The 25,794-nt window shown below is 39.4% G+C and overlaps 1 pseudogene across 1 annotated transcript; it reads right to left on the reverse strand.

The window, feature by feature from the left end:
• Positions 1 to 3,534: 3,534 nt before the first annotated feature.
• On the reverse strand, positions 3,535 to 4,108 carry LOC306664964 (large ribosomal subunit protein eL24-like; annotated as a pseudogene). The gene has a single exon. The product of its transcript is annotated as a large ribosomal subunit protein eL24-like (transcript).
• Between the last annotated feature and the right edge of the window lie 21,686 nt (positions 4,109 to 25,794).

Consider the following 25,794-nt stretch of genomic DNA (forward strand, 5'->3'; position numbering starts at 1 on the left):
AGAAGGAGGAATCAGCCATGCAAAGAACTGAGCCAAGAACACACTGAGGCTGGACCTAGGACTGCACTGGGGATTCAAAGTGCTGAATGGGAGGCCAGTAGGAAGGGAAGGGAAGTGCCATGCTGTGCTGCTGTCACTATGGATGGCTTTGAAGGGTTTTAATCATGTCATAATGACGAGTGCTTTTTTTTTTTTTTTCCAACCTGGGGATCAAACCTAGGGCCTTGTACATGCTAGGCAAGTGCTCTACTACTAAGCTATGCCCCTCGCCCCTGAATTTATTTTGTGGAATTTCTAGTGTCCACCTAGTATATTTTTTCTTTTCTTTGCCTTTTTTTTTTTTTTAACTGGGGACCAAACCCAGGGCCTGATACATGCCAGGCAAGTGCTCTACCACAGAACACATCCCCAGCCCCTATTTTCCTGTTTTTGTCTTTGGTTTTTTTTTTTTTTTTTAATAATTTTTTAGTACACTTCAGCATCTTGCTTTAAAGTGTGTGGCTTCTTCTTGAATAGAAAGGATTAAACTTGAGAAAGAGAGCCAAGGGGAACTGAACCCCAAGTGATAACATCTAGAGAATGGTAAAGGACTCCTATTCATCTTCCTACAGGAAACTTAATTGAAAGGTTGGCCTTTGCAGCTGAGAGGCTCAGGAACAAGAGCCAAGAAGGACTAGAAAGGGACATATAGGGGAAGCTCCACCTTTATCATAGGCATGTATTTTTTCTGACAACTAGAAAACAAATGTTGTTTTAATATTTTTCAAAATTTACCAGGTTGAGAATTTCAAATCTATAGAAAAGTTGAAAAAATAGTACAGTGGAGCTATATCTTCACTTAAATACACCAATTGTTAATGTTGCCCATATTTACTTTCTCTCTTATATACACATTATATTTGAAATATATGCATAGAACACTTTTTTTGCTTAATTTCTAACATTTATAGGGTTTTTTTGGGGGGTTGTTCAAACTTTTTTTTAAGGAAGCCTATTTTATTTCATTTTTAAATAGCTTTATTTGTGTTTATTTTTATGTGCTGCTGAGATTCAAACCCCGGGTCTCAGACATATAAGGCAAGCTCTCTACCACTGAACTACAACCCCAGACCGGTTGTTCAAACTTTATAAAGTGTGTGTGTGTGTGTGTGTGTGTGTGTGTGTGTGTGTATCAAACCCAAGGACTTACACATGTTTGGCAAGTGTTCTGCTATTGATCCATACCCCCAGCCTCAAAAAAGTAGTTTTTAGATATGACGATACTTTATTCTAAATACTTCATGTGTGTAGACATCCCCTAAGAACCTAGATTGTCTTCTGCATAAGCACCATACCATTAACATACCCTCAAAAGTGAACATTAAGACCAGGTATGGATGGACTGGGGGTGCAACACAGTGGTAGAGCACTTGCCTAGCATACTCAAGGCCCTGAGTTCAATCCCCAATACCACACAAAAAAAGAAAGAAAGAAAAAGAGAAAAGGACCAGGTGGAGGTACACAACTGTAATCCCAGTGATTCAGGAGGCTGAGGCAGGAGGATCACAAATTTGAGGCCCTCTGGGCAACACACTGTCTCAAAAATAAAAATTTAAAAAATGAATAATATAAAATCTTATCTAATTTGCAAGATGTATTCACATTGTTCTAATTGTTCCAAAATCCAGAAACTAACCAAGGGTCATTCCTTGTATTTTATCGTCATGTCTCTAGTCTCCTTAAATCTTGATCTAGACTCCTTAAATCTTGAGCAACTCCACTGTTGTTGTTTTGATACTTGGAATTAGAGTCAAGGCACTTTACTGCTAGGCTACATCCTCAGTCTTCTTAATTTGTATTTTAAGACAGGGTCTTAATGATTGCCAAGGCTGACCTCAAACTTGAGATCCTTCTGCCTCAGCCTCCAAGTAGCTGGAACCCATTATCATTTTTGCTTTCAAAACATTGCCATTTTCTAAGAATTTATCTAGTTGTCTTGTTGCAAATCTCACAGTCTGGATTTGTAGCTTTCCTCCCTCATTATAAGATTTAGAAGAAATATTTTTGGTTAAAAAATATACTATATTGATGATGTTGCCCTCATAGGGCATCAGACCAGAAGGACCACGATCAAGTTGTGTCCTGATTTTAAGTCCTTTAGATATATACCAAGGAGTAGGATAATTGGGCTAAATGATGGTTCAATTCCAGGTTTTCTGAGGAATCTCCATGCTGCTTTCCGGAGTGGTTGCACTAATTTGTAATCCCATCAGCAATGTATGAGTGTACCTTTTTCCCCACATCCTCACCAACATTTATTGTTACTTGTAGTCTTGATAATTGCCTTTCTGACTGGCGTGAGATGATATCTAAGTGTAGTTTTAATTTGTATTTCTCTATTGCTAGAGAGAGTGAACATTTTTTCATATATTTGTTGACTGATCCTATTTCTTCTTCTGTGAAGTGTCTGTTCAGTTCCTTTGCCCATTTATTTATTGGGTTTTTTGTTTTTTGTTTGTTTTTTTTTTTTTTTTTTTTGGTGTTAAGTTTTTTGAGTTCTTTATATATCCTGGAGATTAATGCTCTGAGATGCAGGTGACAAAGCTTTTCTCCCATTCTGTAGGCTCTGTCTTCACATTCTTTTTTTTTTCCAAGAAAAACCTTTAATATTTTCAGCTTCACTTACTCATTTCTTGACACTGATTTCACATAAGATAGTTTTTTTCAGGCTCTCCCCAAACCTGTTTTATTTATTATACCCAACAATATAAAGGCTTGAGCATTGTTGTATCCTTGCAACTTAGCACAGGTTGGCAGCTAATAAAGACAAGCTATTCACAAATTTCTAATTACTATTTTCCTTATCACATATTACACTTCTCTTGAACATCATCTGGCTACTGAGCAATTTTATTTGGCACAGGTCTGTCAAAGTCCTACCTCAACAAACTACTCTGGGAACAGGTACAACATACTCCTAACTCAGTGTTCTTAGGTTTAAGAGCCAGAATAGAGAGGAGGTTGCTATTTTCTAGGAGCAAGAGATTAATACAGCTTATGACTTTTTGGCACTGTCAAATCAGCTAACATCTAACAGTGGGGGGAAGGGGTCCCAATATATAGAAGGCAAACCCAATATAAAATAAATATGCCTGTCAAGAATAGAGAAATGGCAGAAAAAGAGCATTTTAATAGTCAACTTGGACTAAATCTATACAACATTCCCCAGTACTTGCAGCCTGTGTAATGTGCCCTTAACACCTCATCGAAGCACAACTAGCATTCAACCACACATCTTATTATCTTAACATTTCACCAATTAAGAGTCTTGCATTGGGAGTCACTATTCCTCAGAAACCAAGTTTCAATTTATTTTTGGTACAAGGAATCAAACCCAGGGTGTGTATATGCTAAGCAAGCAGTCTACAGTTTTGATCTACACCCCTAGCCCCAAGAAATAAACTTTTAAAAATTGTCTTCAATTCTCAACTTTACAGTACATCCATTACCATGTAGACCCAACATGCCTGTTTTGGAGCAAAAATTCAACACTACTAAGTTACAGATACAACTTTATTTTAAAATCTGATCTGCAAATTTAGTGTTTTCCACCAACTCGGCAAGCAGAAATCTTCACAGGCTTCACAATCTTTTGCTTAGGCGCTGCCTTTGTGGGAGCCTTAGCAGCAGCCATTGCTGTCTTTTTAGATGCCTGCTTAGCCTTTTTTGCTTCCTTGGCAGCCCTGATAGCTTGCTTTGGTTGAGCCTTTCTAACTTCTGGTTTCTGATTCCTCTTGGCCATGATATCTGCGAGAGATGCACCAGTGATAGCCCTCTGAAATTTGCACATCAGGTTCTCTTCTTCTGAATTTCTTCTGACTGGCCCTTCTTGTGCTTTCTTCTGTAGAGGACAGTCCAGTTTATCTGCCGAGGATTCCTCTTGGATGGGAATGCTGACTCGCATTTTGCATTAAGAAATTTGAAAACCTTTCCGTCGGTCCTGGCATAGTGCCTCCCGTGTCCAGGATATATCTTGTACCCACTAAAACTGCACAGCTCGACCTTCATGGCGGTAACTGCTGAGAAAGAGGAAAGTTGGCAAAAAGAAGGAGAGGCATCAAGGGAAAAGCTGTCTTCACATTCTTGATTGTTTCCTTTGCTGTGAAGCTTTTTATTTATTTATTTTAATTTTTGAAGTTGTAGATGGACAGCGTGCCTTTATTTTGTTTATTTTTATGCAGTGCTGAGGATTGAACCCAGTGCCTCACACATGCTAAGTGAGCACTCTGCCACTGAGCTACAGCTCCAGCCCCATGAAGAAGCTTTTTAGTTTGATACCATCCCATTTGTCGATTGTTGATTTTACTTCTTGCACTTTAAGAGTCTTGTTGAGGAAGTCTGTTCCTAAGCCAATATGATGGAAACTTAGACCTACTTTTTCTTCTAGTAGGCACAAGGTCTCTGGTCTAATGCCTAGGTCCTTGATCAACTTTGAGTTGAGTTTTATGCAGGGTGAGAGATAGGACTTTAATTTCATTTTGCTACATATGGATTTCCATTTTTCCCAGCACCACTTATTGAAGAGACTATCTTTTCTCCAATGTATGTTTTTGGCACCTTTGTCTAGTATGAAATCACTGTATTTACATGGGTTTTCTCTGTGTCTTCTATTCTGTACCATTGGTCTATGTGTCTGTTTTGGTGCCAATACCATGCCATTTTTGTTACTATGGCTCTGTAGTATAGTACAGGGTCTGGTGTTGTGATGCCTCCTGTGTTACTTTTCTCACTGAGGATGATATGGCTATTCTAGGCCTCTTAGTTTTCCAAATGAATTTCATGACTGCTTTTTCTATTTCTATGAAGAACATCATTGGAATTTTAATAGGAATTGCATTAAATCCATATTGCACTTTTGGTAGTATGTCCATTTTGACAATATTAATTCTGTCTACCCAAGAATGTGGGAGATCTTTCCATCTTCTAAGGTCTTCTTCAATTTCTTTCTTTAGTGTTCCATAGTTTTCATTGTAGAGGTCTTTCACCTCTTTTGTTACGTTGATTCCCCAAATAATTTTTTTTGAGGTTATTGTAAATGGGATAGTTTTCCTAATTTCTCTTTCAGCTGATTCATCACTGATGTATAGGAATGAAATTGATTTATGGGTATTAATTTTATATCCTGGTATGTTGCTAAATTCATTTATGAGATCCACAAGTTTTCTGGTAGAGTTGTTGTTGGCTTTTTTTTTTTTTTTTTTTTTTTTTTTGGTCTTCTAAATACAGAATCATGTCTTTGGCAAATCAGGATAGTTTGAATTCTTTTGCTATTCGTATCCCTTTAATTTCTCTCTTCTAATTGCTCTGGCTAGAGTTTCAAGGATGATGTTGAATAAAAAGTGGTGAAAGATGGCATCCTTGTTCCAGTTTTTAGAGGGAATGCTTTCAATTTTTCTCCATTTAGAATGATGTTGGCCTTGGGTTTAGCATATACAGCTTTTACAATGTTGACATATTGTCCTACTAACCCTAGTTTTTCTAGTGTTTTGAGCGTGAATGTGTGCTGTATTTTGTCCAATGCTTTTTCTGCATCTATCGAGATAATCATGATTCTTGTCTTTAAGTCTATTGCTGTGATGAATTGTTTATTGATTTTTATATGTTGAACCAACTTTGCATACCTCAACCTTTCATCCAATGAAAGCTTTTAGTGTCCACTGTGGATCCTTTCCTGACTACTTTATTGCACTGGTTGTTGAATAATGGGTATTTTCTCCTGGGAATATAGCTCAGTGATAGAGTATTTGCCTAGCATGCTTGAGGCCCGAGGTTCAATCCCAGCACCAAAAACAAGAAAAAACAACAACAAATCTACTACTATGAAAGGAAGTAATTAATTGTGTGAGATAAAGAAAATTCGGGCTGGGGTTGTAGCTCAGTGGTAGAGCACTTGCCTATGAGGCCCTGGGTTCCATACTCAGTACCACAAATAAACAAAATAAAGGTCCATTAACAACTAAAAAAATTTTTTTAAAGAAAGTGCAATACATTCTAACTCATTAAAATGTTTACTTTTTATAAGTTCATTCTAATGATAAATTTCTGTTTTGCCTTTAATAGGTTAACCAAGCTCCTCACCTGTATAATATGTGTGTTACTTATTTACTAAGATGAATAGGTGATGTAGGAAAAAAAATCATAGCACAATTTTCCCTCATGTAGTCTAGGAGATGAGGTATACACTCAAATAGAAAAATAATCAAAGGACAGATAAGTCCTGGAGATACGGGCATTTCCCCCTCTGACTAAGTGGAACCTCTCCCATGGCCACCACTATGTCCCTCCCACTCTTGTCTCTGGGACTTGCCCTTTGCTCACACTAATTCCTCCACCTGGAATGTTCTCCTTCCACCTTGGTGTCTGGATGACACTATCCAAAAATATTGGCAGTGTGTCAAGACTGAGCTGAAATCTGTGTGTGTGTGTGTGTGTGTGTGTGTGTGTGTGTGTTTTGTTTTGTACTGTTTTGTTTTGTATTGCTTTGTTTTGTTTTTTCAGTACCAGGAATGAACTCAGGGCCCCACCCATGTTAGACAAGGGCTCTACAACTCCTTTTGCTTTCTTTTCTTTTTCTTTCTCTCTCTCTCTCTCTCTCTCTCTCTCTCTCTCTCTCTCTCTTTTTTTTTTTTTTTTTTTTTTTTTTTTTTGCATACTGGGAATCAAACTCAGGGGCACTTGACCATTAAGCCACATCCCCAGCCTTATTTTGTATTTTATTTGGAGACAGGGTCTCCCTGAGTTGCTCAGCACCTCACTCTTGCTGAGGCTGTCTTTGAACTCGTATTCTCATTAAATTGCTGAGGCTGCCTTAAACTTGAGATCCTCCAGCACTCATCCTCCCAAATTGGTGGAATTAAAGGCATATACCACTATGCCTGGCTTAATCCATCTTTAATTTCTCTTCTCTGAGGAGTGCTTCTCCCAGTTCTGCACATACTCCAGCAACAATTTAAATCTCTTGACTGCCCACTGTGAAATCGGTTTCTAATTCAAATTACATAGCCTGTGTGGGTCTGTGGAGAACAGACTGGGCCCTGCTCCGAGTTGCTCCATGATGAATAGAGAACATCAGTTTTCAGGCTGTGTCTAGTTTTGCGTTTCTCTCTTTTGTAAAGCAGTAGTTTGCCATGAGTTACTCCATTTCCAGTACAAATGCCAAGGTAGAATGACTCCACGCCACATTTGTGCAAATAAACAGCCACCGTCTGCACAGCATAACTGTAAGGCACAAACTGATAAAAAAATAAATTATGCTAATAAAAAATGACCACCTGTGAGCTTATCAAATTAAATCAGGAGCACCTGGATGCATGAGTGTATCAAACAAATGTCAGAAAAACCAGTCCCATGAGTTCATCAGTTTTACCAGATGTAACCCCCTCAACTGAAACTGGTTAAAGGAGAAGCATTCCGAGACCAGTCATGGAGGCACACACTCACCCATCATCAGGTCACGAGGTTGACAGGTTTTGTGTGTGTGTTTTTTTGTTTTTTTTTTTTTTTGCATCAGTGGTTGAACCCAGAGGTGCTTAACCGCTGAGCCACATCCCCATCCCTTTTTTAATTTTTTATTTTGAGACAGGGTCTTACTAAGTTGCTTAGAGCCTTGCTAAGTTGCTGAGGCTGCCCTTGAATTCTTGATCCTCCTGCCTCAGCCTCCCAAGTCACTGAGATTACAGGTGTGAGCCACCAAGCCCAACTTTGATCTCCCTTCTTGATATGGACCAATTCTAAACTTCCTTCCTTCCAGACCCTGGCCTAGGGTAAATTCCAAGCTCCGCCGACAACTCTGAACCCTGAGGGGCTATTCATAATCATATCTGACCACTGGCAGTGACTCTTTTACACTTTTATCTATTCTCTGCCTTTGCTCTATGTGCAGTCTCCTAAAACTCCGTGACCTCCTTGACCCTTTCTTAGCCTTTTTTGAACTTATATATATCATTGTGTAAAGTATGATGTGTGACTGCTATAGATATTAGTAATTAAGATAGGAAGAAAAGAACCTGTGATTGCCTAGTTCATGGCTACCAAGGGAACCACGAGTACTTGGTGAATTGCAACTGAGGAAAAGTGGTGTAACTTATGAGTTTATTACTATTCAGTAAATCCCAACATTACAGAAAGACACGAATGTGTCCACTCTATGTTAATGGCATAGCTAACTCATGACAGGTCCCTCCTCATGGACTGAATGCTCTGTGAAGGTGTCCTCTTCACTGGATTTATCCTCCTTCTGGTACTTTGCCCTTCCGTTAATTCAGTTGAGTGAGTGAAGAGCATTCAGTGCTTCAGTGCTTTCCTAAGTATATTGGAGTCCAATTCTGCTCATAATATTAATGAGAAACTCTGCTCTTGCCTTCTGTTTATTTTTTCAAACATGTTCCTTGCAGCTGGAGGTTAACCAGGAAGTTTCCTTTACTCCCTTCCCCTAGACAGAGAAAAAAAATAACAGGAAACCAACTCACAGAAAACAATGAAGATGAATATCAAATATTTGTTCCTTTCCATACAAGAGAAGTTGGGCGACATATTAGGTCATCATAGTAGCACTTGAAAGAATCTAAGTTGCTTTGGGCTTTAAGAATTTCAAGTAGAGCCATTTGGCTGTTTTTATGGAAATGGAGTAAACTTAAAACACAGCATCTTAACCAAAATAAGTAGATATTCTTCCAAATACCAAGTGTTGTCATCTGGAAACTGGTTATGATGCTTGTGATCCAGGAACCTGATCTGAGGCTGCAGGCAGGTCAGCTGCTTCCTCACTGGGCTCCTGTAGACTTTGTATAGTAAGAGAAAATAAATAGAAGATCCTATTTATTGAACACTGTGTGCCACACACACAAATGTTTTATGCAGTTGTTATTCCAACATCTCAAGTTAAATGTATGTCCATTTTGTGGACAAGGAAACGGAGTCATAGAGATGTTCAAAACTTGCCCCAAACGATACACCTAGAAAGTGAATAAAACTGAGATTCGAAACACTATGTCTTTCTGTCCCACAAACCCATGTCATCACAGCCCTGTGCTGATTCAGATACCTGCCTCCTGCACCAAACTGTGAGTGAGGTCCTTAGGTTCACACCAAATACCCCATTCATGGTGCATTAATATTTAATACAATTGAGTCCCTCTCAGTTTCCATCACCCCTTTCTTCCTGCTTCACCAAATCCTAATTTTATGCTTGCATTCATTCTCCCCATGCAACTAGATGCTTCCAGAAAGGCTGACCCCATTCTTAGCTCCAAGAGTAGGGTTTATTGACTAAAGATAATCCTGGTCCCCTAGCCAACACACATGGCTGGACATGCTGCTCTAGAGCTGTGGGCAGCTATCTTCCAGCCACAGACAACCAACTAAGGATCAAATCTACACCAAGAAGGGGCAGGGCCAAGAGAACTGAAGAAAACCAGGGTCAAGAGCCCACTCTGTACCTCCAGTTATGTGAGAAATACATTGTCTTATTATTTAAGCTACTTTAAACTCAGGGTTTTTTTTTTTTTTTTTTTTTTTTTTTTTTTTTTTTTGGTGTTTTTGTTTGTTTGGCTGTTTTTACAGTGCTGGAGATTGAACTCAGGGCCTTGCACATGCTAGGCAAGTGCTCTCCCACTGAGCTACACCCAGCCCCTAAACTTGTTTGTTTGTTGGCTGGTTTTGTTGTTGCTGCATTGAGATGACGTCATCCTGATATAGAAAGTATAGGTACTTAGTAAATATCCACTAAATAGGATTTTTTTTGTGCCAGGAAAAATGTTAATCATTTACATCCAAAACTTGCAAGGTGGGAATTACCATCACCTCCATTTTTTAGATAAGGAAATTAAACCTCAGAAAGTTAAGCAATTTGTTTCAGTTTGTTTCAGGTCATCAAGTTGGTGAATAATGAACTTGGTAGTGAAAGTAAAATTTTTTGACTACAGGTGTACACCACTGCACCTGGTCAAAACTTGTATTTTTGTCTTTGCAAACATGGTACTATCCTTGATTATTTGAAATTTATTACTTAAATATTTAAATGTAGAAATTTATGCAACCTAGGAAGCTCAACTTCTTTTACAAGTTTATTCTCTAAAAGAATATAAGTAGCTGATTTCACATGTGTCAGTTGGGTCAATTCTATAATTAAGCTCTTAGAATTAACTTTCATGTAAAATACAATGCTCATCAAGGATAAGTAATTAAATGTGTTTCTTAGAAACATATATATATACATATACACACATTATACATATATGTTTACTTGTGTATAATATATACATATATGTATACACATATACATGCATATATACATGTATCATATATATGTATACACATACACACATATTATTAAAATTACCCAATAATCAATAATTGTGTAGAACTTAGAGGAGGAGTCACTGAGCGTATTTGGAGTTGTTGCATGGTGATAATAAAAAGCAAGCAGGGGCTGGAGATGTAACTAAGTGGTAAAGCACTCATTTCCCATGTGCAAGGCCCAGCGTTCAGTCCCCAGCACCCGGTGAGGCAGGGAGACAGGTTTAAATATGTGTTCAAGTTTGCTACAGACAATGCCCCTCCTGGGGCTGGGGAGATAGCTCAGTTGGTAGAGTGCTTGCCTTGTAAGCACAAGGCCCTGGGTTCGATCCCCAGCACCCAAAAAAAAAAAGACAACGCTCCTCCTATTGGCCTGTTTGTAAAGTGAACAACCTCTTATACTGTCCCACCCTTACATCACTTTGATGAAATCTGAAGTACAATGTACAAGGTCAACAATGCAGAGTCCTGTGTAAGTGGGATTTTAGATTTTCTGCCCTAGACATGGAGAGGGAGGTTTTGAAGGAAGTTGCACAAAACAAATTGTGTTAGGCTGGGGTTGTGTCTTAGGGATAGAGCACTTGCCTAGTGTGTGCAAGGCACTGGTTTCAATCTTCAGCACCACATAAAAATAAATAAACAAAATGAAGGTGTCGTGTCCATCTACAACTAAAAAAATATATACAAAAAAAAAAAAAAAAGAAATTGTATTAATATAAAAGATCCTGGTGACTATGGAGAGAATGGATTGGAGGAATTTGAAACTTGTGCTTGATTTTCCCCACAACACACACACACACTAGAGGTCGAACCAAGGGCCTTGTACATGCTAGGCAAGTGCCCTGTCACTGAACATATCCCCAGTCCTTCTTATATTTTGTTTTGAGACAGGGTCTTATTAAATTCTCCATCTTCCAATCCTCTTCCTTCAACCCCCTAATTTGCTAGGATTATAGGCCTGCATCACTGTGCCCATCTTGAGGTTGATTATTACAATTGCTACTGTGTGCGTCTTTCCCATACTGGGCACTTTCCTGATGCCAAAACCCTCAATGGTTCTGAGTTCTAAGTACACTGATTGCTATGTCCTCTTTAATCTGAGTTCCTGCTGTTGTGAGGCCTTTCCTCCAGCCAATCTTACCTACTTAGAAGTGACATACTTCTTTTTTTTTTTTTTGGGGGGGTGCTGGGGATCAAACCCAGGCCTTGTGCTTGCAAGGCAAGCACTCTACCGACTGAGCTGTCTCCCCAGCCTGTGACATACTTCTTTAGAACAATCTAGCTCAGAGCTGACTCCATCCCTACCTCTGTATCCCAAAATATTCTGGCCACTGCAGTCTATCTTACCCTCTCCAAAACTTCCCTCCCCAGGACTCATGGCACTGTAAGAACTGCCAATCCTGAGACAAGCTATGTAGAAGCACTAGGAATGCTTAGAATGCTTAGGAAAGGGTGACTATAACATGTGTGAAAGCATAGTATCCCTTGAATTGTTAATTAAATATAAGTAGGCCCCCATCCCCAATGCTGTGGAAAATTCCTGAAGGGCTAAAAATATTCCTGAAACTTCTTTGAATTCTAAAGAGCACTTCATAAATCTCAAGCTGTCTTAGCCCTCACATTCTTTCATGCTTGGCTGAAGACATCTCTACTTTTACTGAGAAAATGGAGGCCACTTTCATCTCTCTGGAAGGATCTCTGGAGTCAGCTCTCCTCCCTCCTCTACTGCCCTCCTGCCCACATCCCATACCCAGGTGTCAAAATCTCAGAGTGGGACTCCTTTGTCCTTTGCAAGGTTACCTTTGTGTTCTCCCAGTGTGCCTCCCAAGGGAAGATCCATGTATCCCAAATTGGAAGGCCTTTCCTTGATTCCTGTGGACAAATGCAGAGGTTCTTTTTTCTTTTTATTGTTAAGGAATAAATTTCCATATAAGACAAAGGACAGTTAATAACTTTCTACAGGAGTTATTAAGGGTAACCTGTTTTTGTAATTCAAAAACTAGAGTATTAGGCCTTCACTCAAACTTACACAGGAACTGATACAAGATTGTTCTGCAAAGTTGAGTTTCTAGGAGCATTTCAAAACTCCCACTATGCAAACACCCAGATAGTTGGAATTCCTCAATTTTCCAGCTAGAAGACTTTGGTGCGTTATCAATGTTGACCCAGGTTGGTCTTTAAGTATTAGGTTGGTTTAGTCTTTCCTTTACAAATGTCAATTATTATTAGTTTAACTTTCCTATTAACAATTTGATGTTTCCTTTAGTCATTTATGAGAGTTTTAAGATACTTATTTGCATTAGTAGGATTTTCAGGCCCTAATTTTCAAGGAAACAGACTTTAAAATATGTATGAATGTTTTTTTTTTTTTTTTCTTCCATAGTGTTGGGAATTAAGCACAAGGCCTCACACATACTAGGTAATGTTCTATGCTTCAGTTACACCCCCAGTCCATTGGTTTAATATTATTGATACATTAGGTGATACATATGTTTGTACTATGACATTTCCTTGGTTATGTGCATCTCATGAATTTCTGTTATTTATATCATTTTCAAAATGGAATCCACGTATGTGTAATAAAACAACTAAGTTATTTTTAAATTTATAAGGCATTTTTTTCAATATAGAACCATGTGGGCAAGCTCATTTTCTTTTCTTATGAAGTAAGTACCAAGTGATTGCTGGGCACATTGTCACATCTGTAATCCCAGGTCTTTGGGAGGCTGGGGCAGGAGGATTATAAGTTTGAGACTAGCCTGGGCAACACAGTGAGACTTTGTCTCAAAATAAAAAAATTCAGGAGGGGTGGGGAGTGAGAGAAGAATGGGGGAACTTTAGATTATGTAGAAGGAAATGAGAGGGAAGGGGTATGAAAAATGGTGGAATGAGACAGACATCATCACCCTATGTACATGTATGATTACAAAAATGATATGAATCTACATCATGTACAACCATAGAAATGTAATGATGAAATGATTCATTTGTGTACAGTGAATCAAAATGCAGTCTGTAAAAAATAAAAAGATTAAAAAATTTAAAAATTAAAGGGGTTGAGGATGTAGCTCAGTGGTAGAGCACCCTTGGGTTCCATCCCAGTAACAAAACAAGACAAAAACCCTAAGTGATTATATATTATGTATCCAGTAACATATCTACCTCAATTTGTTTCTGAGAAAAAGTGTATAATTCATATCCCTAGTTTACCTTGTGGTATTGTATTGTGATATGATATTGATAGCATATTTATTGCTTTGTTAAAAATATGTTGCAGGCTGGAGTTGCAGCTCAGTGGTAGAACACTTGCCTAGCATGTGTGAGGCACTGGGTTTGATACTCAGCACCACATAGAAGTAAATAAATAAAATAAAGGTATTGTGTCCACCTACAACTAAAAGTATATGAAAAAATGTTGCTATTTTTAACAAGAGTACCAAGACTATTCAACAGAAAAAGGACAATATTTTCAACAAATTATGTTATGAAAACTGGGGATACGAATGCAAGAAAATGAAGTGAACTCTTAACTTCTACTATGTGACGCCTAATGTCGTGTCAACTTGTTAAGGGATACCCAGAAAACTGGTAAGACATTCTTCTGGGCGTGCCTGTGAGGGCGTTTCCAGAAGAGATTGGCATTTGAATCAGTAGGCTGAGTGAATCTGATCAGATCTGCCCTCACCAGTGTGGATAGGCATAATGCAACCTGTGGAAGAGCTGAATAGAACATGGGACAAAGAGGAGGAGGAAGGGCAGACTTGCTTTTGTTGTTGTTTATTTGTTTTTTGTACTGGATATTGAACCCAGGGGCACTTAACCACTGAGTGACATACCCAACCCTTTTTAATCTCTTATTTTGTGACAGGGTCTCACTAAATTGCTTAGGGGCTTTGCCAAGTTGCCAAGGCTGGACTCGAACTTGGAATCCTCCCCCCTCGACCCTCCCAAACTGCTGGGATTACAGGTGTGCACCACTGCACCTGGCCAAACTTGTCCTCTTATCTGGAACATTTATCTTCTACACTCACTCACACCAGTTTTTCTGTCCTTCAGGCTCAGACCGAATTATACCACTGGCTTCCCTGGTACTTCAACTCATAGATACCATATTGTGGGACTCCTTGGCCTTCAAAATTACAAGAGCCAATTCCCATAATAAAGCCTATATATATAGGCTTTATTATATATAACAGATATATATTAACAGATATGTCATATATAATGTCTCTCTATTATGTATCCTGTTGGTTCTGTTTCTCTTGAGAACCCCTACTAACACACATATATAAATATTAACTCAAAATGGACCATGCCCTACATGTGAGAGCTAAAACTATATAATCTTTAGAATAAAACATAAAGGAAAGCTTTATGACCTTATATTTGGATTTCTTGGATATGACAACAAAAGCTCAGTTAACAAAAGAAAAAACAGGTAATTGGACTTCATCAAAGTTAAAAATTTTTGTGCATCAAAGGACACTACCAACAGAATGAAAAGGCAACACACAGAATATGAGAAGAAAATCCAGAATATATAAAGAAGTGCAGTTCAACAACAATTAAAAAAAAGTCAATTCAAAATAGGCAAAGGACTTGAACAGACATTTCTTCAAAGAAAATAAACTGCCTTTATGTTCATGAAGAGAGATTAATAACACTAATCATTAGGAGAATGTACATCAAAGTCACTATGAGGTAGTATTTCATGCCTATTTGGATGGCTATTATTAAAGTAACAAACAGAGAAATAGAAAATAACAAGTGTAAGAAGTGTTGGTGAGTGTTATGATTTAGATATGGCATGAGTGTGTTCCCTGCAAAGTTCACATGCTAGAAAACTGGTCTCCGTTGTGGCAGCGTTGAGGTGGTGGAACTTTAAAAGGCAGGGCCTAGTGTGAGGTATTTAGCTCATGGGGTTGTGCCATTGGAAAGAATCAACGTGGTTCTCACAGGGTGCTGGTAAGTTATGGCTAGAGCGGATTGTTAAAAAAAAAGAAGAAGAAGAAGAACGAAAGAAAAAAAGGGAGGAGAAAGAGAGAGAAGGAAAGAGGAAGGAAGGAAGGAAGGAAGGAAGGAAGGAAGGAAGGAAGGAAGGGAGGGAGGGAGGGAGGGAGGGAGGGAGGGAGGGAGGGAGGGAGGGAGGGAGGGAGGGAGGGAGGGAGGGAGGGAGGGAGGGAGGGAGGGAAAGAGAAGCAAACCTGGCCCCTGAGTTTCTTGGGCTTCCTGTTTCATACTCTTCCACACAGTCACACCATGAGGTCTTCCACTATGTTGTGATATTTCCAGGGTGTCCCTTGTCTGAGTCAGTACCATGCTGTTTAAACTATCGCTCTTCCCATCTCTCTTTCCTTTTTTTATTTTTTTTCACCCTCTTATATTAGGGGGATCAAACCAAGGTCCTCACACATGCCAGGCAAGCTTTCTACCACTGAGCCATATCCCCTAGCCCTTGTTAATTTTTCTTTTGAGTCAGGGCCTTGCTAAGATTGGGCCTTGCTGAAGCTGGCTTTGAACTTGCTATCCTCCTGCCTCATCCTGCCAAGCCACTGGGATCACAGGCATGTGCCACCGCACCTGGCCTAATTTTTAATTTTAAAAGAGGATCTCGCTAAAGTACACAGGCTGGATTTGGTTTTCTGACTCTCCTGCCTCAGCCTCCCACCATGCCTGGGTTTTTTATTTTTATTTTTTGGTGCTGAGGATTGAATGGACCTCATTCTTGTACTCTACCAACTCTATTATATTTTAATATCACCTAGATCTAAATATCCCCACTAAACTGTCACGGAACTTTCGGTGGTTATTCTTCCTTGCTTATTTTTTTCCATACAAACTTTTGAATTAATTTATCAAGATTAATATTTTTGTAGGGATTGTGTTAAATTTATAAGTGAGCCTATAAAGAGTTGAGAGTGTTACAGTGGGTTATTCCTCTCAAATCTTGGGTCTTTCATGGCTAGATGAAGCAACCTGTAGAACCTTCCTCACATAGTCTAGGGAACCAGAGACCTTGTCTGAGGCTAGATCCTGATCCACTCCTCAGCCAGCTCTGGGTTCTCCTCCTAGTAGTAGCTCCTGGGCCTCCATCTACCTTCCTCCCCATTGTGGGATGCCCTCACCCACTGGAGGGTAGGGGTTCTCTGCTTCAAATACCAAATGTGGTTGAATAGTGAGGACAATCTATGCCACCAAGTTAGAAGTTGCATTGTGTACTCCCCAAATAAAAGCTGAAGTTCTGGCCCTCAGTACCTTGGACTGTGACCTATTTGGAAATAATGTCATTATTGATATGCTTAGTTACTTTAAAATGAGGTCATACTGGAGTAGGTTGGCTATTAATCCCATATGATTGGGGTCATTATAAGAAGGGGAGAAGAAACACAGAGGCAGAGACTTGGTAAGGAGGACATCATGTGAGGACCGAGGCAGAAATGGCTGGGCTTCAGTTGCAAGCCAAGGAATGGAGCAGATTACTACAAACCACAAGTAGGAGGGGCCAAGGAAAGGTTTCAGAGGGAGTGTGGCCTTGCTGACATGTTGACCTTGGATTTCTAGCTTCTAGAACCGTAAGACAATAGATTTCTGTTGTTTTCGGCCACCCAGTTTGTGGTATGTACTTTGTTCACACAGCCCTAGGAAACTAATACACCCATCATCCTCTCTTCCCTGTTTCCCTGTAGACTAGTCTGACCCTCCTAAAGGCCTTTCTCTTGGTCACTATGGAAAGAGGGACAGAGGTAGACAGTACAGGGTACTTGCCTGGGGCCAGAGCTCCGTGGTAGAGCTTGTGTATTAGCATATTTGTAATCCCTAGTCTCAAACCAAAACCAAAAATGAGGTGAATTTACAGAGGTTCCAGAAACTTAAAGGGGATCTTCCCTGATCATCCAGTTTTTGAAAATGTTTATTTTTTTGTGGTACTGGGGATTGAGCCCAGGGTTTCTCACATGCTAGACAAAGTGCTCTACCACTGAGCTACAGCTGCAGCCCTTTTTAAAATTTAGTTTTGAGACAGAGTCTCACTACATTGCTTAGGTTGGTCTTGAACTTGCAATCCTCCTGCTTCAGCTTCCTGAGTTGCTGGGTTTACTGGTGTGGACCGCTGTGCACAGCTTTGATGCCCAGGTTTAAGTAGCCATCCAGCTACTATGTGCCAGAACAATTACTATCTGATGTTTTCCTTATGTATTATTTGTCTCCTTCACTAGATCATAGCCTTCAGGACAGCAGAGACTGTGACTTTTCTGTTCACCATTATATCCTGTGCCTAACATGTGCTAGACAATACTTTTTGAATGATGAATAAATTTCTTACAGCATTCTGCTCCATCACTAACTCTGTGACCTTGAGAATATTACATAATTATTACAACCCTCAGTGTCTTCATCTGTAAAATGGAGAGAAGTGTATATGCTGCAAGCAAGTAGGAGAGGGGTGCTGTAGGAGAGACTGGCCTACTTGGCTTGGTGTGGTTTAATTGTGAGGAATCAGACTGTACATACCTTTGGAGTATCCACTGTTTGTTTTGCTACTATAAATAAACCCAGTAGCTAGTATAGTACCTGGCATAAAGTAGATGCATTAGCTTTTCACTGCTATAACAAAATACCTGAGATAAATAATTTAAACAGAGAAATATTTATTCTGGCTCACGGTTTCAGAGGTTTCAGTCCATGATCTCTTGTCTCTGTTGTTTTGTGACCTGTTGTGAGGCAGAATGTCATGGGATGGAGTGCATGGTGAAGATGATCTGCTTACCTCATGGCAGTTGAAAAAAAGAAAGAGAAAAAGAGGCTGGGGACCTAATATCCCTTAAGGTTTTATCCCTAATGGCCTAAATTCTTCCCATAAATTCTACTTCTGAAAGGTTAGACCACTTCCCAATAGCGCCACAGCCTTTAATATGTGAGGCTGTGGGGATATTTCAGTTCCACACCATAACAATAGGTGGTCAATGAATTTGTTGAATAAATGATTGGAAGGCACCATGGGGACAAGGGTTTGAGAGCTACTTAGGAAGTAAAAGCTTGTCAGGAGTTGGATGTTGGGGACAATGAAAGGTATGCAGAGGTTCTGGCAGAGAGGAAGCCAAGAGGCTTTTTTTTTTTTTTTTTAAATGAATGTTTTATTTGGTTGGGTGAGGCTCCCCTGACCTGACTTTTATAATTTACAGACTTTTCACTGGGAAGCAATTCCAAAGTCTAGAAACAGCTTCAGGAAAAACAGTAGATCCAACCCCACCCCAGTTTCTTTTGGTTGTTGTTTTTTAAGAGATGGGGTCTTGCTGAGCATGGCACACACCTGTAATTGTGTCTCCCAATTGCTGCGGAGAGAGACACAGGAGAATCACAAATGCCAGGCTTAGAAAGACCCTGTCTCAAAAAAAAAAGCCTGGGAACTTGCAATCCTCCTGCCTCGGCCTCTGAGGTAGCGGGGATTACAGGCACATGTGAAATACCGGGGTACTACCTCAACTTTTAACTTAAGGGAACATAGAGTTTCTCTGAGATCTCTGCACCCTCCTCTTTGGGTATTGACCAGGACTGAGACAGTTACTCCTAGACAGGGTCTCTCAGAACGGGCCAAGAGGAGGGATGGCAGAGTGGGCTGCTACATACTGGTTGACAGTAAAACCAAGATTTTATAAGGAAGGTAGGGAATGCTGCTGAGTGGGAGGTCTCATGTCTTTAGAAATCCAGTTGCAAATCAGAACCACAGGCTTTTCCCCTCCCCACTCCCAGGATTAGAAATAATAATAAACTTAATCTAGCATTTCCAATTTCTCTGGTTCCATCCCAAAGCTACTAAAAGTTGTGACGCCACATCCTCCCCTATCCTTGGGGACTGGACTTAGCTGTCCACAATTTTTACAACATGTAAAGAAAAGGAAGTAACGCCTCTTCCAACACCCTTTGAACCAGTGGGCCATACCTTCCAATTTGCACGAGCTCAGTCTCTTGGAAAAGAAGAGGCAGGCTTTCAAGGTTGGCAAAATAAGAAAGTTTGGGTTTTTTAAATGGAAACAAAAACATACATTTATAAACTTTTTCCAATTCTCTGTTCTTGTAGGCAAAGATTGAATAAGAAAATATTTACCCTTTGTCCTCTTCCAATTTTGGATAAGAAACAAACACCCTCTATTAAATTGAATTAGGTTCAATACAATATATGTATGTATATGATTTTTAAGATATATGATATGATTTATGTTTGTTTTGAAGAAGTTATTTTATAGATTTATAAAACCCAGAAATTTAAATGTTATTTATTTATTCATATATTATTTAAAGGTTTATTAACTGGTTTGGGTAGAATTTTAAACAAAGTTTTCAGTAGTCTTATTTGGGATATATGTTGAATAATTACAATGAAATAATTACATAAAACCCTTTTTCTTTATTGTAATGCTGAGGATTGAACCCAGAACTTCACACATGTTAAGCATGTGCTCTACCACTAAGCTACACCCCGAGGTTTAGCTTAAAAATTAGATATAACAGGGTTGGGGTTGTGGCTCAGTAGTAGAACGCTCGCCTAGAATGTGTGAAGCACTGGGTTCGATTCTCAGCATCGCATATAAATAAATAAAATAAAGGTCCATCAACAACTAAAAACATTTTTTAAAATTAGATATAATAAATCTTTGTGATGCTATTTTGAAAAGTTCAATTTTTGTTATCATGGCACTTTGGTTATTTGTGTATTTATGTAACTATCTCAAAACTCCAAAGCTTGCATCTTGTCTTCAGTCTAAAAGACTCAGTTAAACTAGACCACAAAGAAGGCAAAGGTCACAGCATGAAAGTAAATATTTGGACTGCCTATTAAAATAACTCAGCCAGGTGCAATATTCCCATAAAACGGTGTTCCTGAATTCAGCTGTGGCGATGAAAAGCATAATTGAATTGTTTTCATTTTAATACCCTGGCCTCAAATATTTACTTCTGAAAACTACTTTTATATTTTCTAATTCAATATTTATATCTAAATTCCCATTTTCTCCATGTCTCTGAACCTACTCTCCAAATGTATTAATTTCATCCCCATGTCTGGGAATATTTTCAGTGAGTACATATTCCATATTTCATGTTCTTTGAAATCTTTTGACCAAGAGGATCTCTGATCACTCCCCAGGACACTCCACTCCCTGCTGTCCACCCAGCAAGCCAAAAGCATCTGTGGAGCTAGCCCCTTCCTTTTCCCACCCTGGGCTTGCACATCCGGCAGTAGGAGTGGGTGCCTGGTCCTGAGAAAACAGCTCTGAAAGGAGTCTTGACTTTTGTTGCTTGATTTTTATGCCTTTAATTTATTTTTGAGACAAGATTTTGGTATGTTGCCCAGGCTGGTCTTGAACTCCTGGGCTCAGGGATCCTCCTGCCTCAGCCTAATGAGTAGCTGGTACTATAAGCATGTGCCACCACACTGGTTTTTTTTTTTTTTTTTTTTTTTTTTTTTTTTTTTTTTTAATATTCCTCTGTTCTTAACTTCTCTGGCCAGTCCAACCAGCAGTCCAGCTGTAACATCTGTTGACCTAAGCAAATTCCAGCATCACATCCCAGATGTGAAACAGACCCCCTTAGAAATGAAAAGCAACTTCTGGATAACTGCTTTTGTGCATCCTTGTACTTCCTCCTCTAAGGACAGAGGCCGAGGAAGCTGAGACTGATGTGTTCTCTGGTCCACTAACTCTCCAGAGGTGTATTTCCTATCTTATTGTCCCACTGGGCCTCCTCTTCTCTGGGCTTTCTGCATTCCCTGATCCTCCTGTGCCCACCCCTCCCTTTCCCCATTCCCAGAAAGATGGAGACTTGAAAGAGAAAGGTCTCTCCTGTCTTCCTTAAAGTTGGCTTTGAATAAACCTACTTTCCTTACCAACCTTATTCCCAAATTTTTAGTGGAGCAACAAGAGGTAAAGCCTTTCCCCCATGGTTACAGATGGATTTAACTAAGTTGAAAACTAAACCAAGGGCCGGGCATGGTGGCGTGCACCTGTAATCCCAGCGGCTCCAGAGGCTGAGACAGGAGGATCAGAAATTCTAAACCAGCCTCAGCAAGAGCGAGGTGCTAAGCAACTCAGTGAGACCCTGTTTCTAAATATAATACAAAACAGGACTGGGGATGTGACTCAGTGGTCAAGTGCCCCTGAGTTCAATCCCCGGTACCCAAAAAAAAAAAAAAAAAAAATCAAATCCAAAAAAATATAAAGATTACTTATAACTAAACAATAAAAAAACAATCAGGGCTGGGGTCATAACTCAGTGGTAGAGCACTTGCCTAGCACATGTAAGGCACTGGGTTCAATCCTTAGCACCACATAAAAATAAATAAATAAAATAAAGGTATTATGTGCTTCTACAACTAAAAATAAAATAAAAATTAAAAAACACCAAACAATCCATTTTAATGGACTTGAATGAACATTTCTTCAAAGAAGATGGACACATAGCCAGTAAGCACAGGGAAAGATTCTCAGCATCTCTGATCATTAGAGAAATACAAATCAAAACCATAATGAGATATCACTTCACACCTATTAGGATGGCTATTATCAAAAGAGAGAGAGAGGGGGCTGGGGATATAGCTCAGTTGGTAGAGTGCTTTCCTCAAAAGCACAAAGCTCTGGGTTCAATCCCCAGCAACTCTAAGTGAAAGAGAGAGAGAGAGAGAGAGAGAGAGAGAGAGAGAGAGAGAGAGAGAGAGAGAGAGAGGGGAGTATAGAGAGAGGGGGAAAAAGTATTAACAAGGATGTGGAGAAATTGGAATCCACATAATGTTGCTGGTGGGAATGTCACAAAGACAGGAATTTTGGCAGTATGATTCTTAGTTCTCACCATAAGAAGAGGTAAAAATCCAGAAATAAACTGCAGGGAAATAGAGACACTAAAAAAATGACTCATGAATTACTCATGGACATACGGCATGTTGACATCAATGATTACAAACATTCTTGTAATGTGTAATCTCTTCATGTTCTCTGCTTTCAAACCCTTAATCCTGAGGGTTTCTAAGAAAATCCTGGATATCACTAGCAATTAAGTGAACAGCAGCAGACTGTTTTCTTATTTATGTGAGCTGCAATGACCATTTCCACCACCTCATTGCATCTGGGTGACTGAGTCACATGGCGGCACCTTCCAAATACATGGGGTGGTGGTTCTGAATAGCTTTTTCCCATGGTTTAATTTGGGTTTGCCCTTGGGCAATAACAATCCCCAGAGTACCCTTGAATATTAACAACACTGGCAAGCTTACTAGTCACAAACAAGTTTTTTTTTTTGTTTGTTTGTTTGTTTTTTTTTGCTTTGTTTCATTTTTATGGTACTGGGGATTAGACCAAGGGGCTTGAACACACTAGGCAAATGCTCCACCACTGAGTTACACCCCCAACCCACAAACAAGTTTTAAATAGGACAAACTGTTATTTCTTCAACATTGCAGACAAATAGCATTTTCCTCACGTGTCATCCATTCTTCAGCTCCTGCCCTGTACACAGGGAGAATTCACAGGCATGAATGCAGTGTTAGAATAAAAGTATTTAAATGGGTCCATTTATCTTCAGCCTTTCTGTTTTAGAACTGCTGACAGGGAAAAGAGGAAGACAATGGTTATCATCTACCATCCCAGTTGAAGGGTTTGGTTCAAGGTCACACACATGCATACACACACAGGCTTGAGTTTCAACTATGACTCAAGAAACCAACAGTACTAAGATTGTTTTGCCCCTGCTGTAACTGTGCCACTGTTCTACAAAGATCACTAGAACACTACAGGCAGTTCCCAACTTTATGCTCCTAAGTTTACTTTTGAGTTTTTAAAACTGGTAACATACTTTTCTTCAAAATATGTAATTGTTAAAATCAAGGTATAATATGTGTACAGTGAAAGCACTCATTTTAAGAGTTTTACATATGTATGTATGTTTAGCCAACCAAATCAAGGTATAGCACCCAGAAATCTCCCTTATACCCCTTGCCAGCCAAAAACCATTTCAGACGAATTCTATTCCCACAAATTAGATTTTTAAGTGATTTTTTCAGTGATTTATGGTAGACATGACAGCCATGTGAAACACCTTACGTGCACATATCTCAAGAGTAGAGTTTGATAACTAATTAAATATGTATACACTCATGGCTATGGTTTGGGGTAGTTCCCCGACAAAATCTTGTGTACGGGAAGGTTGGTCCTCAGTGTGGCAGTGTTGAGGTGGTAGAACCTTTAAGAGGTGGGGCCTAGTGCAAGGTGGTTGGGTCATAGGGCTTTGCCTTTGGAAAGGATTAATGCTGATCTCCATAAGTGACTTAGTTCTTGTAAGAACAGCTTGCTATAAAGAGTTCACCTCGTGTGCTTGTTCTCTTTTGTACATGGCTGTCTCTCTTTCCACTTCTCTACTATGATGTGAAGCTGCCAACAGGGGTCTCGCCAGGATCCCAGCACGGTGCTGATTGGACTTTCCAGGCATCAGAATCTTGAGCTAAATAAGCCACTTTACTTATAAAGTTCCAACCTCAGGTATTTTGTTATGTAACACAAAATGGACTATTATTTTTGAAACTACCATCCAGAGCTGCACACAGAACATTTTCAAACCCAAGAAGATACACTCATGCCCCTTCCCAGTTTAGTCTTGCCCTCCCAAAGTAGCCCCTTTTATGACAAATCACTATTTAATAGTCTGTTTTGAAGCTTTACAAAAAAGGAACTGTATAGAATGCACTCATCTAGCTTTTGTTCAGACAAAACATTGTCATATTTTAGAATCTGTCATTCATTCTCTCTTTCTCTCTCTCTTTTGTGGTACTGGAGATTGAACCCAGGGGTGCTTTCAGTTACATCCCATTTTTTTTTTTTTTTTTGTACAGGGTCTGCTAAGTGACTGAGATTGGCCTTGAACTTGCAGTCCTCTTGCCTCAGCCTCCCAAGTAGCTGAGACTGCAGGCATGTGCACCATCATGCCTAGCTGATAGCACTAAAATAGAGAATTTACAAATGGTCATATTGATCTGGGGAGATAGCTCAGTTGGTAGAGTGCTTGCCTCACAAGCACGAGGCCCTGGGTTCAATCCCCAGCACTGCCAAAAACAAACAAACAAAAAAAGCGTTATATATGTATTTCCAGGGAGTGGAATACATAGTGGTAGACATCTTTATTTTTTAGAGTTATTAGATTTTGTTTAAAAAAAAAATTTTTTTTTTTTTTTTGGTACAATGTTTTTTTTCTTCTTCCAGTGCTAGGAATTAAACCCAGGTTTTGTGCATGCTAGGTAAACTGTCTACACCCTCACTGATCCAATGATAGTATAAACATTTTTGAGACAACGTGTTGCTACCTTGCCCAGGTTAGCCTGGAACTCCTGGGTCCAAGCAGTCTTCCTGCCTCAACTTCTCAGGAAGCTGGGATTATAGCTGCTTGCTACTATTGTATATCTTTTGAACTTTGGTGCATCTCAATATCAGGATCACTACACAAACTTTCTAGAAGTGCACATAACAATAATACTCACTTCATTATCAACCCTTAAGATCTCTATTTTGTTGATTACTGCATTTTCATTTTCAATGCTAAAACAGCATCTGGGGCTGGGGTGTGACTCAGTGGTAGCACCTGCCCAGAGTGCACAAGGCCCTGGCTTTGATCCCCAACACCACAAAACAAAATATAAATCACAAAAACAATATCTGGCAGAATGAAAGTATATGAAGCATAACTGGCAAATAAGTGAGTGAAGAATACTATTTTCAAGTTTTAGATATACTGACATAACCTCATTGTTTCAATTTAGAATGCATGTTAGAAATGTGTGGAAGGGGAAAAAAAATCTCAGGGAAGTATTTTTTCTTTTGAATCCCACAACTCATCAAAGGTGGCTATTATGGGTTGAACTATATCCCCTCAAAAAGATATGTCGAAGTCTCCATTACTTCAGAGTGTGGCCTCATTTGGAAATATGAATCCTTGTAGATGTGATCAGTTAAGATAAGGACTGTAATCCAATATGACTGATGTTCTTATAAAATGACAGCCAAGAAGACCCTGGGAGACCACAGGAGGTTGGAGGGTTGGAGAGATGAGTCTACTAGCCAAGAAATGTCAAAGATTGCCAGAGGCTAGAAAGGGCAAGGAAAGGTTCCCTTACGGGTTTTAGGGGGAGCATAGCCTCCTGCACACCTTGACCTCATTCAGACTTGTGGCCTGCAGTTCTGTGAGACAATGAACTATTGTTTTAAGCCACTCAGATTGTGGTGCTTTGTTAAGGCCACTCTAGGGACCCAATACAGTAGCCTTAACTTTGAATTCTTGCAAATATTGGGGGATGGGGAAAAGGTGAATCACCTGAACATCATAGCCTGTGAGTTTTCAATAACTTTTCAGTTTGTTTCTGATTAGGGAAAATATTTTTAAGAACATGCACAGTGAATGCGTTCCTATCCAAGTGAACAATAAAGAGGA

Source organism: Sciurus vulgaris, assembly GCF_902686455.1.
Source record: "Sciurus vulgaris genome assembly, chromosome: 6".
NCBI lineage: Eukaryota > Metazoa > Chordata > Mammalia > Rodentia > Sciuridae > Sciurus > Sciurus vulgaris.